General features: G+C 40.5%; 1 protein-coding gene across 11 annotated transcripts in view; it reads left to right on the forward strand.

Moving 5' to 3' along the window:
• The window catches only part of LOC126354480 (peroxisome proliferator-activated receptor gamma coactivator 1-alpha), a 141934-nt gene that overhangs the window by 54253 nt on the left and 72693 nt on the right, over window positions 1–14988 (forward strand). The window lies entirely within an intron of this gene.

Consider the following 14988-nt stretch of genomic DNA (forward strand, 5'->3'; position numbering starts at 1 on the left):
AGCTTGAAAATCGTTGTATTATTTTTGTATCATTTATAGTAAAAGTTTCAGTTGTAGGATTGAAAAGCACTGCATATAAAGTGTGGATGACACAGAGAAACTTGCTAGAGAACAATGAATTATTCTGTGATTATTACACTTATATTTCTCTCTTGAAGTTAATTATTAGTCTCAATGAATGTGCAACGTTCCTTTCAAATACCTTCATTTTTCTGTATACATCTGCACAGTTTTTCATACAGGGTGTTTCAAAAATGACCGGTATACTTGAAACGGCAATAAAAACTAAACGAGCAGCGATAGAAATACACTGTTTGTTGCAATATGCTTGGGACAACAGTACATTTTCAGGCGGACAAACTTTCGAAATTACAGTAGTTACAATTTTCAACAACAGATGGCGCTGCAAGTGATGTGAAAGATATAGAAGACAACGCAGTCTGTGGGTGCGCCATTCTGTACGTCGTCTTTCTGCTGTAAGCGTGTGCTGTTCACAACGTGCAAGTGTGCTGTGGACAACATGGTTTATTCCTTAGAACAGAGGATTTTTCTGGTGTTGGAATTCCACCGCCTAGAACACAGTGTTGTTGCAACAAGTAGTAGTTTTCAACAGAGGTTTAATGTAACCAAAGGACCGAAAAGCAATACAATAAAGGATCTGTTTGAAAAATTTCAATGGACTGGGAACGTGACGGATGAACATGCTGGAAAGGTAGGGCGACTGCGTACGGCAACCACAGAGTGCAACGCGCAGCTAGTGCAGCAGGTGATCCAGCAGCGGCCTCGGGTTTCCGTTCGCCATGTTGCAGCTGAGGTCCAAATGAGGCTAACGTCCACGTATCGTCTCATGCGCCAGAGTTTACACCTCTATCCATACAAAATTCAAACGCGGCAACCCGTCAGCGCCGCTGCCATTGCTGCACGAGAGACATTCGCTAACGATATAGTGCACAGGATTGATGACGGCGATATGCATGTGGGCAGCATTTGGTTTACTGACAAAGCTTATTTTTACCTGGACGGCTTCGTCAGTAAACAGAACTGGCGCATATGGGGAACCGAAAAGCCACATGTTGCAGTCCCATCGTCCCTGCATCCTCAAAAAGTACTGGTCTGGGCCGCCATTTCTTCCAAAGGAATCATTGGCCCATTTTTCAGATCCGAAACAATTACTGCATCACGCTATCTGGACATTCTTCGTGAATTTGTGGCGGTACAAACTGCCTTAGACGACACTGCGAACACCTAGTGGTTTATGCAAGATGGTGCCCGGCCACATCGCACGGCCGACGTCTTTAATTTCCTGAATGAATACTTCGATGATCGTGTGATTGCTTTGGGCTATCCGAAACATGCAGGAGGCGGCGTGGATTGGCCTCCCTATTCGCCAGACATGAACCCCTTTTACTTCTTTCTGTGGGAACACTTGAAAGACCAGGTGTACCGCCAGAATCCAGAAACAATTGAACAGCTGGAGCAGTACATCTCATCTGCATGTGAAGCCATTCCGCCAGACACGTTGTCAAAGGTTTCGGGTAATTTCATTCAGAAACTACGCCATATTATTGCTACGCATGGTGGATATGTGGAAAATATCGTACTATAGAGGTTCCCAGACTGCAGCGCCATCTGTTGTTGACAATTGTAACTACTGTAATTTCGAAAGTTTGTCTGCCTGAAAATGTACTGTTGTCCCAAGCATATTGCAACAAACGGTGTATTTCTATCGCTGCTCGTTTAGTTTGTATTGCCGTTTCAAATATACTGGTCATTTTTTAAACATCCTGTATTTTCCTGGGTGTTCACAGTTTCAGAATCACATTTATGGGTAGTGTCTTGTTTGATGGATAACTGAAAGTGCCTTTGTGTAAGAATTGTGATTAAATTCCCACAGTTCCTGGATGGACATTGAAACTTGTAAATGTGAAACTTGATGACTAAATACACATTTAGTGTGAGCAAAAAATGACAAACTTAAGAAATTAAATGAATGTAACGACATCTCTGGTTAATATGGAGAAAAATTTTGACATATATATAAAATGCAGAATAGCAATAACTAAAGATCAACTGGAACATCAGAATAGTAGGAAGAGAGTGGAGAGAATGAAGAAACATTAAAAGAACAAGAAAGATGGTGAAGCTTTCATTTTCAACTTGGTCTAGTGCTTTACCAATAATTGTAAGAAAGGATAGACATGTTTAGGAGTGGTGCTGAATTTTGCATTTGTGACTCAGTTGCGGAGTGGCCAAGTGTCAACTACAAATTACATTGTTTTAGTTTTGTTTCTTGGTTCAGCTTTTTTCCCATGTAAGAAAAAGCAAAATTGCACTGTGGTTTGGATTTGATGTTAAGATTGTAGATCCTCTTGTAGTTGTATAGATACATTAGTTTACAGTCTGGAGGAAGATCAGAAAATATTACCTCCAAGAGGCTAACATTTACTGAAGCCCTGTGGTGCTTGAACCAGTGTTTGGGTTTTTATTTATTTTTCACAAAAAAATTATTAGGCCATTGTGACTAATTTTTGTTCATATCATTTTGGCACTCATCTTGCAAGGCTCCCTGCTATTATTTAGATTAAATTTTGGCTCTTGAATATTGAACTCTTTTTAGCAACTGTAGTTTTTTATAGCATTGGACATTTCTTACAACATAGGTGAACACATCGCAGTAATGAAGTTCTTGACCTCGTGGCAATGTACACATGCCGTATCCAATTTGTTTTCTCTCTACTTCTGAGAAACTACCACAGTTCATACATAAAAAACAGTTTTACTACTGCTTTACAGTACTTTTATTCCCCCATGAAGTTTTTTGTAAATACTGCAATCTCCTGCAGTTCAAAAGCAACAGTCATGCACATAATTACAATTTTAGAAGGAAAAGGTTACATTTATTACTCCAAATTGAGGTACAGTATTTACTTGAATTCAAGCTGCACTCGAATCTAAGCCTCACCTGAAAAATGAGACTCGAAATCGAGGAAAAAAAAATTTTTCGGATCTAAGCCGCACCTGAAATTTAAGAATCGAAATTCAAGGGGACAGAAAAGTTTAGGTTGCACCTCCAAATCGAAACAAAGTTGGTCCATTGTAATATGAGACAATTTAGGTTGAATGAATGATGATACAGCTACAGTAGTTTGGTTCGACTAGTAGGCTTAGCAGTAAAGCTTTACCAAGTGGCCGTTGCTATACGTCAGGCGCTTCGTCCGTATTTATACGGGTACCCTTCCTTTTTCACATGCTTCGTCTGGTTTGAATTGATAGCTTCTTCTTCTTCTTCTTCTTCTTCTTCTTCTTCTTCTTCTTTCATTTCACCCTCTTTGGGGTACGCTGGATCAATCATTTCTTTGTGCGTTGTTCTTTTTTTAGGGCCCAGTATTTCTTCATTCTTTCTGATCTTCTTCTCCTTTCTTCTCCCGAGATGAAGGGTTTGGACTTTAGTGTGGATTTGTCTTGGAACCTTATGTTTTCGTCTTTAGTAATTAATTTAGCAGTTCGATCAATAAGTGAATTTTCTGAAATCTTTAATTCCACTAGGTCTTTCTCAGTTTCTTTAAACCAGTTTGACTTCTACCGTAAACGAAAAACGAAGCCCAAGATTTGTTTAGTTAATCTGTTGGAATTCATTCTGAGAAGATGACCATAAAAATTTATTCTCCTTTTTCTCATAGAATCTGAAAGTTTTCAATTTTCTTGTAGAGAGTTTCATTTTTTATGTATATAATCTTATTGTCTTGAAATTTTGGCCCAATGATTTTCCTTAAAATTTTTCTTTCCTTTACCTCAAGTTTCTCCATTTGGCCTTTGAAATTCATGTTAAGTGTTTCTGCTGCATACAGTGCTTCTGGCTTAATCGCTATCTTGTAATGTGTAATTTTGGACCCCCATGAAAGGGATTTTTTGTTGTATGTATTTTTTGTTAGTTGGAAGGCCAATTCAAGTTTATTTTTTCTGGATTCCATTGCTTTGCTTTCCCCAGCATTCCAACTAATCCATTCTCCGAGATATTTGAATTCTTTTACTATTTCAATCTTCTGTTCTTGAACGTTGAGGTATTTACATGAGTGTTTGATGTTTGTCAATATCTTAGTTTTTTCAGAGGAGATGTGAAGACCAATTTTAGCTGCTTGTTTCTTTAGTTCAAGGATTTGCTCCCGTGCGTCTTCCATTGTTTCAGCAAACAGGGCCATATCATCTGCAAAAGCAATGCAATTTACTTTAAGGTTCTTCTTTTTGCAACCCAGTCTTATACCACTCTTAATATTTGTGTTCCATTCTCTGACTACTTTGTCAAGCGCACAGTTGAACAGCAACGGTGAGAGCCCATCACCCTGTCGCACTCCCTTTTTTATTTCAAAGGGTTCCGATAGATCGCCCATAAATTTAACTTTCGAAAATGTATTTGTAAGGGTCGCTTTTATAATATTAGTTGTTTTCTTATCCAAACCCATTTCTTCCAGGACTGACAACAGAGATTCTCTATCAATCGAATCATATGCTTTTTTGAAATCAATGAAGGAGATTATGTACGTCTTTGCCCTTGATTTTTGGTATGCCATAATGTTTTTGAGGTTTAGTATTTGTTCCGAACATGATCTGCCTTTTCTAAAACCTCCCTGGTATTCCCCGATTTGCAGATCCAATTGCGGCTCTGCCCTGTTCAAAAGGACTTTAGAAAGAATCTTGTACGTTATATCCATCAGTGATATTCCTCTGTAACTGTTGGGGTCTGTCTTCAAACCTTTCTTGTGGATAGGGTGGATGAGAGCTGTTTTCCATTCTGTGGGGATCTTTTCTTCTTTCCAGATTTGATCGAAAACACACTTTCGGGATGTAACTGCATTTTTGTCAGCCTTTTTCCATAGTTCGGCCACTATTTGATTTTCTCCGGACGCCTTGTTGTTTTTAAGTTCTGAAATGACCTTCTCTAGTTCTTCAGTCATCGGTGGTTCCAAATCCTGCTTCTCACTGTTGTTTGGGATGGATTCAAATTTTTCAAGGATGGGTTCACAATTCAAGAGTTTGCCAAAGTAGCCTGCTAGTATTTTGCAGTTTTCCATGTTGTTGTGAGCGATGGTCCCATTTACATCTCGAAATTGGAGGGTGGGTGCTTTGTATCTTGATAACCTTTGTTTGAAAGTTCTGTAAAAGCTTCTTGTGTTGTTTTTAGCAAATTCTTCATCAATTTGGAGGAGAGTTTTGTTTTCATGTGTCTTCTTAATTATTATTATTATTATTATTATTTTTTATCTGATAAGTGCTGTTCTCTTTGTTACAGATGTTTGTGTCACTCTAAGCTGAAAATGCATTATTGTGTGTGTCATGCATCGTTTGTCGCATTCTGATAATGAGTGTTTATGACCTGTCGCCGCTCGTGGCATGGCTTGCTTTTGTGTGCACTACCGCCGCTTACAATAAAAAAAAAATAGAGGAATTGTCTCATTAGCAAAACAATGGCAAGAGACTGCTATTTGTTGTTACTTGCGCTGCTGCTTTCTTTGATAGTGATCAATGCCAATCAAATAATAGACTGTGTATGATAGAAGATGTTCTGAATGAGAGTTTAGGGAAAAATTTTCTCCGTTTGAAAATCGTTGCAGGCGCCTCTTTAGTACATTACATTCTGCACAGAAATTAGAGTCATCTTAGATTTAAAAATCTAATCAATTGCCCTGCTTCTTTTCTGACTGTATCACTATTCGGCATAAGAATAATATGAATATGAACATGACGTGATATATATATTCTTACGTGTTTGCTGTTGTCTCACTCTAGTTTGGTAGTTTATTAGGCAGACAGGATTTAAATGAGATAGCAACAAACACGAAAGAGTACATGGCAAAATGTTTATATTCGTATTATTATTATGGTGAAGAGAATACTGCATGTGATTCACAATTCATAAAAGTTCCTATTAGCAACCATCTCATCTCACAGGTAGGAAAAAATTCAGAACGCAGAGTTTGCCATACTGACAAACATTCCACACAGTCTTGCCAGTCGGATTTTCGTAGTACATTGAAATGCTGCTACATTCGAAGATGAACAATACGGAATTTGTATTTACTTCATTGGATAATGTATGAAATGGCAGTAGTCGAAACTCAGGGCGGAGAAAGAAAGCTCATCTTCCACCTTTTTTAAAAATTTATTTACTGACGCAGAGGTTTTGGTGACAGAATTTATCCTTGTGCCTGCAAAGCGCTACATATATTAGACGACAGAAATTAGTTGTGGCGGCATCTACCAACATTTTTCAGATCTTCCGCTTTGTACTAGATTCTAAGCTGCAGGCGGTTTTTTGGATTACAAAAACTGGAAAAAAGTGCGGCTTAGATTCGAGTAAATATGGTACTGTTTCGCGCAATAAGAGGTGCACAATGCTGCCACCAAAAATTTTTGTCCTCATACCCAGTAATCTAAAATGTCTGACAGCAAAGATAAATTTGAAAACAATCTGAATAAGTTTCTCTTCAAGAGCTGCTCCTGTTATGTAGAAGAATTTCAGATTTTGTAATATGTAAAAGATGATGAGTTGGAATTATTAACTCAACTTTCAGATGATCAGCATGTACACACATTCACAAATTAATGTGTAATGTGAATGTAAAATGACTTGTTCCACATCTTTTTGATGAATCATATAAATGGTCAATAGTACATGAAACTACCCAGCTAACGAACTAAATAATGAAACTTTGTGACAGATAAAAACTGTGTATCACCGTGAGACTCAAACTTTGGGTCGTTGCCCTTCGCAAGCAAGTGTGCTATCAACTGAACACGACTCATGACCCCTCTGTGCGGCTTTACTTCTATTTGAACATCTACATCTGTACCCTGCAAATCACAGCTAAGTGCTGGGCAGAGGATATGTCTCATTGTACCAGTTGTTCAGGTTTCTTCCCAGTCCGTTCACATATGGAGTGCGGGAAGAATGTTTGTTTCAACGCCTCTGTGCATGCTGTAATTATTCTAATATTGTTGTCACAATCTCTATAAGAGTGATATGTAGGGGGTTGTTAGATATTCCTAGAATCATGATTTTAAGCTTGTTGAAACTTAATATATTTTCTTGGGATAGCCTACATCTATCTACAAGAGTCAGCTAATTTAGTTTCTTCAGTATATCTGTGACAGTCAGGCAGCAGTAGCCGACAGAAACAGACGCAGCAGCAGGGAAGTAACTGCTTTTGTGTCATTTTCGAGTTCTTAACCAGGAGCAAATTTTATTGTATCATCTGTGTGCTTTAATAGTTTAGTTTCTTGAGTTTCTGCAACTAAATTTAATATCTAATAGCCACAGTTGTTGCGTTTTCATTTGCATTGGAAAGTAAACCGATTTTGTGACATATTAAAAGTTCCTAATCAGGGGCAAATTATTTAGTTTATCCTGAATGCTTTGATAGTTAGGTTTCTGAATATCTGCATATTACTAGACACAGTTCATGCATTTCCGTCAGCGTCTAGAGTAGAGTTGCGCAGCATGTGCCAATAGTCCGTTCATCTGCATAGTTTAGTTTTCCATGGTCTTCAGTATGGACAGGGACTGCGATGGTTGTGTGCGGGTGCAAGCAGAGTTGGTGACACTTGATCTCAGCTTCAGGCTGTGATGGCTTCGTTGCACAGCTTCAGGCTGCAATGGCTGGGCAACATTGTTGTGGGTCGACTGTAGGGATCCAACGGCCGCCCAGCACGTCAGAGTCCTCCCATCAGTCCTCATCGGTTGCCATCCCAGCTACTGCTCGCACTGAGGCTGACACTTCACCTGTGGTTGAGTGGGAGGTCGCTCTGGGGCGAAGGAGGCGGCGAAAGACTTCCTAGGTGGCCACACGTAAGGCCTCCCTGGTTTGTCTGACAAACAGGTGCCAGGTGCTATTGCCTGTCATCTTTCAGAGGAAACCTCTCAGCCTGCAAGATGCGGGCAATCACAGAGGGTGGGATTATTGGTAGTTGTGAGCTCTAACATTAGGCGCGTTATGGGGCTCCTTAGGAACTTGGCTGAAAAGAAGGGTAAGAAAACCAATGTGCACTCTGTGTGGAGTCATTCCAGATGTGGAAAGGCTCCTCCTGGATGCCATGAAGAGCACAGGGTGCAGCCAACTGCAGGTGGTTGCTCACGTCTGTACCAATGATGTGTGTCACTTTGGATCAGAAGAGAGTCTTTCTGGTTTCGAGCGGCTAACAGAAGTGGTAAAGGCTGCCAGTCTTGCTTGCAAGATAAAAAGCAGAGCTGACCATTTGCAGCATAGTCAACAGGGCCGATTGCGGAGCTCTGGTACAGTGCCGAGTGGAGGGTTTGAGTCAGAGGCTCATGTGGTTCTGTGACGGTGTAAGCTGCAGATTCCTCGACTTGCGCCGAAGGGTGTTTGGGTTTTGAGTTCCGATGAATAGGTCAGGTGTCCACTATGCACAGGAGGCTGCTACACGGGTAGCAGGGGCTGTGTGGCATGGACTAGGCAGTTTTTTAGGTTAGAGGGTCTCGAGAAAACACAAGAAGAGCTCCAGTCAAAAAGGATGGACACTGAACACAGGAAAAACATAGATAGAGGAACCATTGGTATAACAGTCGTAAATTGTAGTAGCTGTGTTGGGAAAGTATCAGAGCTCCAAGTGCTAATAGAAAGCACTGATGCTCAAATCGTTATAGGTACTGAAAGCTGGCTAAAGCCGGATATAAGCTCAGCCGAAATTTTCGCGAAGAACCTAACGATGTTTCGAAAGGATAGGCTAAACACGGTTGGCGGTGGTGTGTTTGTTGCTGTCAGAAGTAGTTTATCTTGTCGCGAAATTGAAGTATATACTTTCTGTGAGTTAGTATGGGCAGAGGTCATTGTTGGCAACTGGAATAAAATAATAATTGGATCCTTTTACCGACCTCCCAATTCAGATGATACAGTTGCTGAAAGGTTCAAAGAAAACTTGAGTTTGATTTCAAACACGTAGCCAACTCATACGATGATAATTCGCGAATCTAAGCGACACCTGAAATTTGAGACTCTAAATTCAAGGGAAGAGAAAAGTTTTCGGCCGCACTTCCAAATCGAAACAAAGTTGGTCCATTGTAATATGAGATACAATTTAGGTTGAATGAATGACGATACAGCTACAGTAGTTTGGTTCGAATTGTAAGCTTAGCAATTAAGCTATACCAGGTAGCCGTTGCTATGCATCAGGCGCTCTGTCCGTATTTATACGGGTACCTTTTCTTTTTCACATGCTTCGTCTGGTTTGAATTGATTGCTGCTTATTTTTTGTTAATCTGATAAGTGCCGTTCTCTCTGTTATAGGTATTTCTTTTTTTTTTTTTTTTTTTAAAAAAAAGGAGAATCATCTCATTGGCGAAACAATGGCAAGAGACTGCTATTTGTTGTTACTTAACACTGCTGCTTTTTTTTTAAATGATCAACAAGAAGCAAATAATAGACTGTGTATGATAGATGATGATGTGAACGAGAGTTTAGGCGAAAAATTTTCTCTGTTTGAAAATCTTTGGAGGCGCCTCTTTAGTACATTACATTTCTGCACAGAAATTAGTCATCTTAGATTGAAAAATATAGTCAATTGCCGTGCTTCATTTCTGACTGTGTCACTATTAGGCATAAGAGTAATACGAGTATAAACATGACATGATACGTATATTCTCCCACGTTTGCTGTTGTCTCACTCTAATTTCGTTGTTTATGAGGCAGACAGGATTTAAATGAGATAGCAGCAAACATGAAAGAGTACAGGGCAAAATGTTTATATTCGTATTATTCTTATGGCGAAGAGAACACTGCATGTGATTCACAATTCATAAAAGTTCCTATTAGCAACCACCTCTTCTCACAGGTAGGAAACATGGAGTTGGCCATATTTGCAAACATCCCAAACAGTCTTGCCAGTCGGATTTTCGTAGTATATTGTAATGCTGCTACATTCGAAGATGAACAATATGCAATTTGTATTTACTTTTTTTTATTTATTTTATTTTCTGACACAAAGGTTTTGGCGCCAGTATTTATCTTTGTGCCTGCAAAGCAGGCCCTGCGTAACGCTACATATATTCCACAACAAAAGTTAGTTGTGGCGGGACCTTCCAGCATTTTTCAGAACTTCTGATTACTTTGTACTCGATTCTAAGCCGCAGGCGGTTTTATGGATTACAAAAACCAGAAAAAAAGTGTGGCTTAGATTTGAGTAAATACGGTAAAGACAGTGCTCATACAAGCCTCTGCCAATAGCAAAATGTGTTAAAGGCCTTAGGAAGACTGTTCAGTGCTTCATAACAACAAATTGCCTTCGTCTCTGATGAGCGTGATGTCACAACTCTTTACTTTAGATTCGTTTGAGCAGTTGTGGGCGGGCTCATGCACAGTTGAGTCGTGCATGTGTAGTACCTTCTCCCACTTCTGGCTACAGAAGTGTGACTGTTAAGTGTATAAGCAGCAGCTGCAGCAACAGCAAAATGCTACCCGGAAAAAAAGTTTTACTGGCACGTGCAAGTTGCCAGATTCATTGGGGGCAAACCGGGTATCTACCCCGGGCGGCAATTTCAAGGAATATTCTTGAGGGGAGAAAACCTTGTTTCACAAAGCGCCTAGTATTCAGCGCGTGTTGGTCTGTAGATTATTCACATGATTTTGAAACGCATCCCTGTTGGTTTTTTAACATTTTAGAACATATTCTAAGTTTATTTCTGAATGAGTCGTAAGTTGAATTTTGAACGTGTGTATAGTGTACGTCACGTATCTGCCAGTGGAATCCCATTGCATCTAGAAATAAACTTTCCTGCAGACAGAAGGGCACGGGGCTATATGAGCTGAGCAGAATAAAGCTGAACGGGTGAATGGCAATTCCTGTTTATTTTTGTGGTGGACTGTGTTTGCGAATGATCAGAGTTGTTATGATTGCCAGCGAAATCCATAGATTCAGACAACCAGAGTGGAAATAAACGACCAACAGGAGTGATAGGTAAGGAAGATTACCTATTTTCTTCCTGGTGTATCCAAGAAAATGAAATTTTGATAGAAAATTTTTGGCCAGACCGCTACACTAGTGAGGACCAGATGTACTGTTCCCGGTAACAGTCGCCCGAGTAGTGCGGAAAACGCGTTGTATGAAGACATAATAATGCCTAACTGGAGATTAAGCGCGGGATAACTAAACCATTGATTGTGGCAGGGTTAGCAAAGTTAAGTGGAGAATAAGTTACAGTATTAGTGATAACAAGATTGTTTGGTAGAACGAGGAAGGAGAAGAAACGGGGACATCACACAAATTATGGAAGAATAAGACAATTACAAATATATAAAAAATTTCATGCTACTACTTTTCAGTCTCATGCTTGAGAAGCTGGAGCGTATGAACGAAATGTGAAACTATTTCCGAGCATAAAACTTTTTTGCTTGTAGGCCTAATAAGCATTTGATATTGGTACTTTCTGAATTATATTTTCTCGTGTTATAAGAATGACCATTTGTGCCAAAACTGTCTCGTTTATTTGGTGTGTGTTACAGTAGCTGCAATATGAGAATGGCCTATTTTGTTTTATCTAGCAGACAGTGACAAACTACACAAAATCACACAGATAAACCACACAGGTCTTGGGTACTTTTTCAGTAGTAGACAAAGACATTTCTTCTTTTCATGTAGCAAAACATTTGATGATCTTTGAGGTAATAGATTCTTTCCCAGAAAGGAAAGCACGCCATGTAAAGCTGTAACAAGGGTGGAGAGAAAAACTGCTAGGACTTATGGACTGAAGAAATGTGCACTGTCTTGCTTGTCTCTTCTACTGGTTTCATGTATTTTATATTTAATTTTGTGCAGACAAAAAAGCTACTTATTAGTTATGGGCAATAAAGGATGCAGTTTTTCTGAAGAATTTCGTGTTCTGCCGGTTACAAATTATCCCCCCTTCCCCTCCTCCCCCGATGCACAGAGCAGTCTGAGTTAGAGTGAGGAAGTGGATAATCTCCACGTGACTGGCATTTACATTTAGTGATTTTGCTGTTTCCTCTTCGTTTATTGCTCTCACGTCAAGTGAAAACAAAATGGATTTCTGTGGCTGGGAGGTATTAAGTGAATTAAATGTACATTGACATGAGTACAGAAAGCTAAAATATGCTATTAGTTTCAGGTTTTATTTTATTTCCACCTTTCTGGCAGTCAAGTATTAATTGCCTTGCAGAACAGTGAAGTTATTTTTGTTGATTTGCTAAAGAAATTTGGCTTTTATTAATCTTTTCCGATGAAGCAGTCAATTTATTTGAAACCAAGTGTTCAATTCCACACTATTGGCTAGTTTCAACTGTTCGCTGCATTTCAAAAGTGCATGTTTCTATCTTTTAGCACATATGACATTATGTCAGATAATACAGTACTGGTACTTCAACAAAATTTACATCAGAATCTGCACATACAAATGTGCACTTTAAGCTGAATTATGCGTTTTAGTATGGTTCACGAAAAATTCCGATGCTCTTGGCGTATTCTCTGATGTCTTGTTCCTTTTTGACATATTGTACAATCTTTTAATGTCTTACACCTATGAACATATGCACTTCCCGCATCCTAGTAGCTGCACAAGCGCGGTGACGTCTGTTGTCTGGCACTCTCTGGCAACTGCTGAAACGAACCTATTTCTAACACGTCGTGGAAAAACATTGCGAATGGTTATTTGAAAAGTGTTATTTTTAAAGTAAATTTCCTTTTATGTAAGATGAACTATGTGCGAGAATGAACAATGAATTTCTTAAATCACAGAGTGTTTGACTCTCATTTAAAAGTAAAGTCTTTGAGTACATTTAGAAAATTTTCGAGCCCAGAAGATCAAGACATTTATGTCTTTATTAAAAATTTTACTGGCACATTTGTGGGCTGTATCTTAAAGTGTAACGCGCAAAAAATGTCAACATTATATGTGAAAGCTTAGCTTCTCTTGCAGCTTATTAATCATAGAGACCAAGATAATATGTGAAGGCTCTGCTTTTCTTGTAGTAACAGTATGTATAATAATTTAAACCATTAACGTTTCCTATGTGTGTGCACGCCCGACTTAACAGTGATATCGCTATTGGCTGACTACATCACGTGTCCTATGGTCGAATATCCTCTTGTCAACCCCTGGCGAGATCACGTGACATGACTGGCTACAAAAGTGCATTGCAATCTTGATTTCAAGGCTTCGGAAAATAAAATTTAAATTTACACTTTCGTTGTACGAAAATTTACAGCGTACATATTTTTTCTTGTCCGCTTATACACCCTGATTTAAGGGGGGCTAGGACATCAAACGGGCCAACTTGGAGCAGGAGAGGCACCACAGGACATTTTATTTTCTACTGTCTATACTTTTACAAATAAATTCATAAAACTTTTGTCAGCATGACCAGGAAGGATTCAGGAGTCACACTCAACAGCAGTGGAAGTGCAAAAACATAACAAAATATTTTATTTTTTTTAGTTATGAAATTTCATCATTTTTTCACTTACTGTTGGCTGCATTTGTTGCTAAGTAAGAGATTTTTTGATGAATTTTGCACAGCATACAAACCATAGTTACAGGTGTATGAACTCTAGAATTTTCCAAATCTATAAAAAATTGTGGTAAAAATTGAGATAATTAAATACAAAATTTGATTTTTTTTCTAAACATAAAGTTTAAAATGTAACAGCTCATTCATTTTTTCGTAAATTAAATAGATTCTAGAGTTTGACACTTGTAAGTATGGTTTGTATGCTGTTCAGAATTCATCGAACAGTCTTTTACTTATGAAGTACAGTGTACCCATATCAACAAATGCAGCCAAAAGTGAAAAAAATGATATTTTGTTATGTTTTTGAACTTCTGCTACTACAAGTGTGAATCCTGAATTCTTCTTGGTCATGCTGACAATGTTTTATGAATTTACTTGTAAAAGTATAGACAGTGTAAATTAAAATGTCCTGTGCTGCCTCTCCTGCTCCCAGCCCGTTTGACGTCCTACCCCCCTTTAAATAAACTAGCGAACCTGGCAATATTTCGCAATTGCTAAATACGTATGGGAATTGGATGTCTATCCTACTATCTCCTTCTTCTCGCTACCTCTGTCCATCTCCTCCTCCCTAGCCCTCTCCCTTTGTCCATTTCCTCCTCCTCCTCCTCCTCCTCCTCCTCCTCCTCCTCCTCCACCACCCCCTCCCCTCACCCCAAAAAATCTCTGTTGATTATCTTCCTTTTGCTCCCCTGTGTATCTCTTATCTCACTCTCTATATATCCGTCTTCTACTGTTTTACCTCTCTGACCGTATCCTCCTTCCCCTTCGTAATACCCATATCCTTCCTGTTTTCTTTCCACCTCCTCCTCCTCCCCTACACCTACTCCCCCTTCTCCTCCCCTACACCTCTCCCCCTTCTCCTCCCCTACACCTACTCCCCCTTCTCCTCCCCTACACCTACTCCCCCTTCTCCTCCCCTACACCTACTCCCCCTTCTCCTCCCCTACACCTACTCCCCCTTCTCCTCCCCTACACCTACTCCCCCTCCTCGACCCCTCCCTCCTCGCCCCCTCCCTCCTCGCCCCTCCCTCCTCCTCGCCCCTCCCTCCTCCTCGCCCCTCCCTCCTCCTCGCCCCTCCCTCCTCCTCGCCCCTCCCTCCTCCTCGCCCCTCCCTCCTCCTCGCCCCTCCCTCCTCCTCGCCCCTCCCTCCTCCTCGCCCCTCCCTCCTCCTCGCCCCTCCCTCCTCCTCGCCCCTCCCTCCTCCTCGCCCCTCCCTCCTCCTCGCCCCTCCCTCCTCCTCGCCCCTCCCTCCTCCTCGCCACTCCCTCCTCCTCGCCCCTCCCTCCTCCTCGCCCCTCCCTCCTCCTCGCCACTCCCTCCTCCTCGCCCCTCCCTCCTCCTCCCCCTCCCTCCTCCTCCCCCTCCCTCCTCCTCGCCCCTCCCTCCTCCTCGCCCCTCCCTCCTCCTCGCCCCTCCCTCCTCCTCGCTCCTCCCTCCTCCTCGCTCCTCCCTCCT

Source organism: Schistocerca gregaria, chromosome 3, assembly GCF_023897955.1.
Source record: "Schistocerca gregaria isolate iqSchGreg1 chromosome 3, iqSchGreg1.2, whole genome shotgun sequence".
In the NCBI taxonomy this organism is placed as follows: domain Eukaryota; kingdom Metazoa; phylum Arthropoda; class Insecta; order Orthoptera; family Acrididae; genus Schistocerca; species Schistocerca gregaria.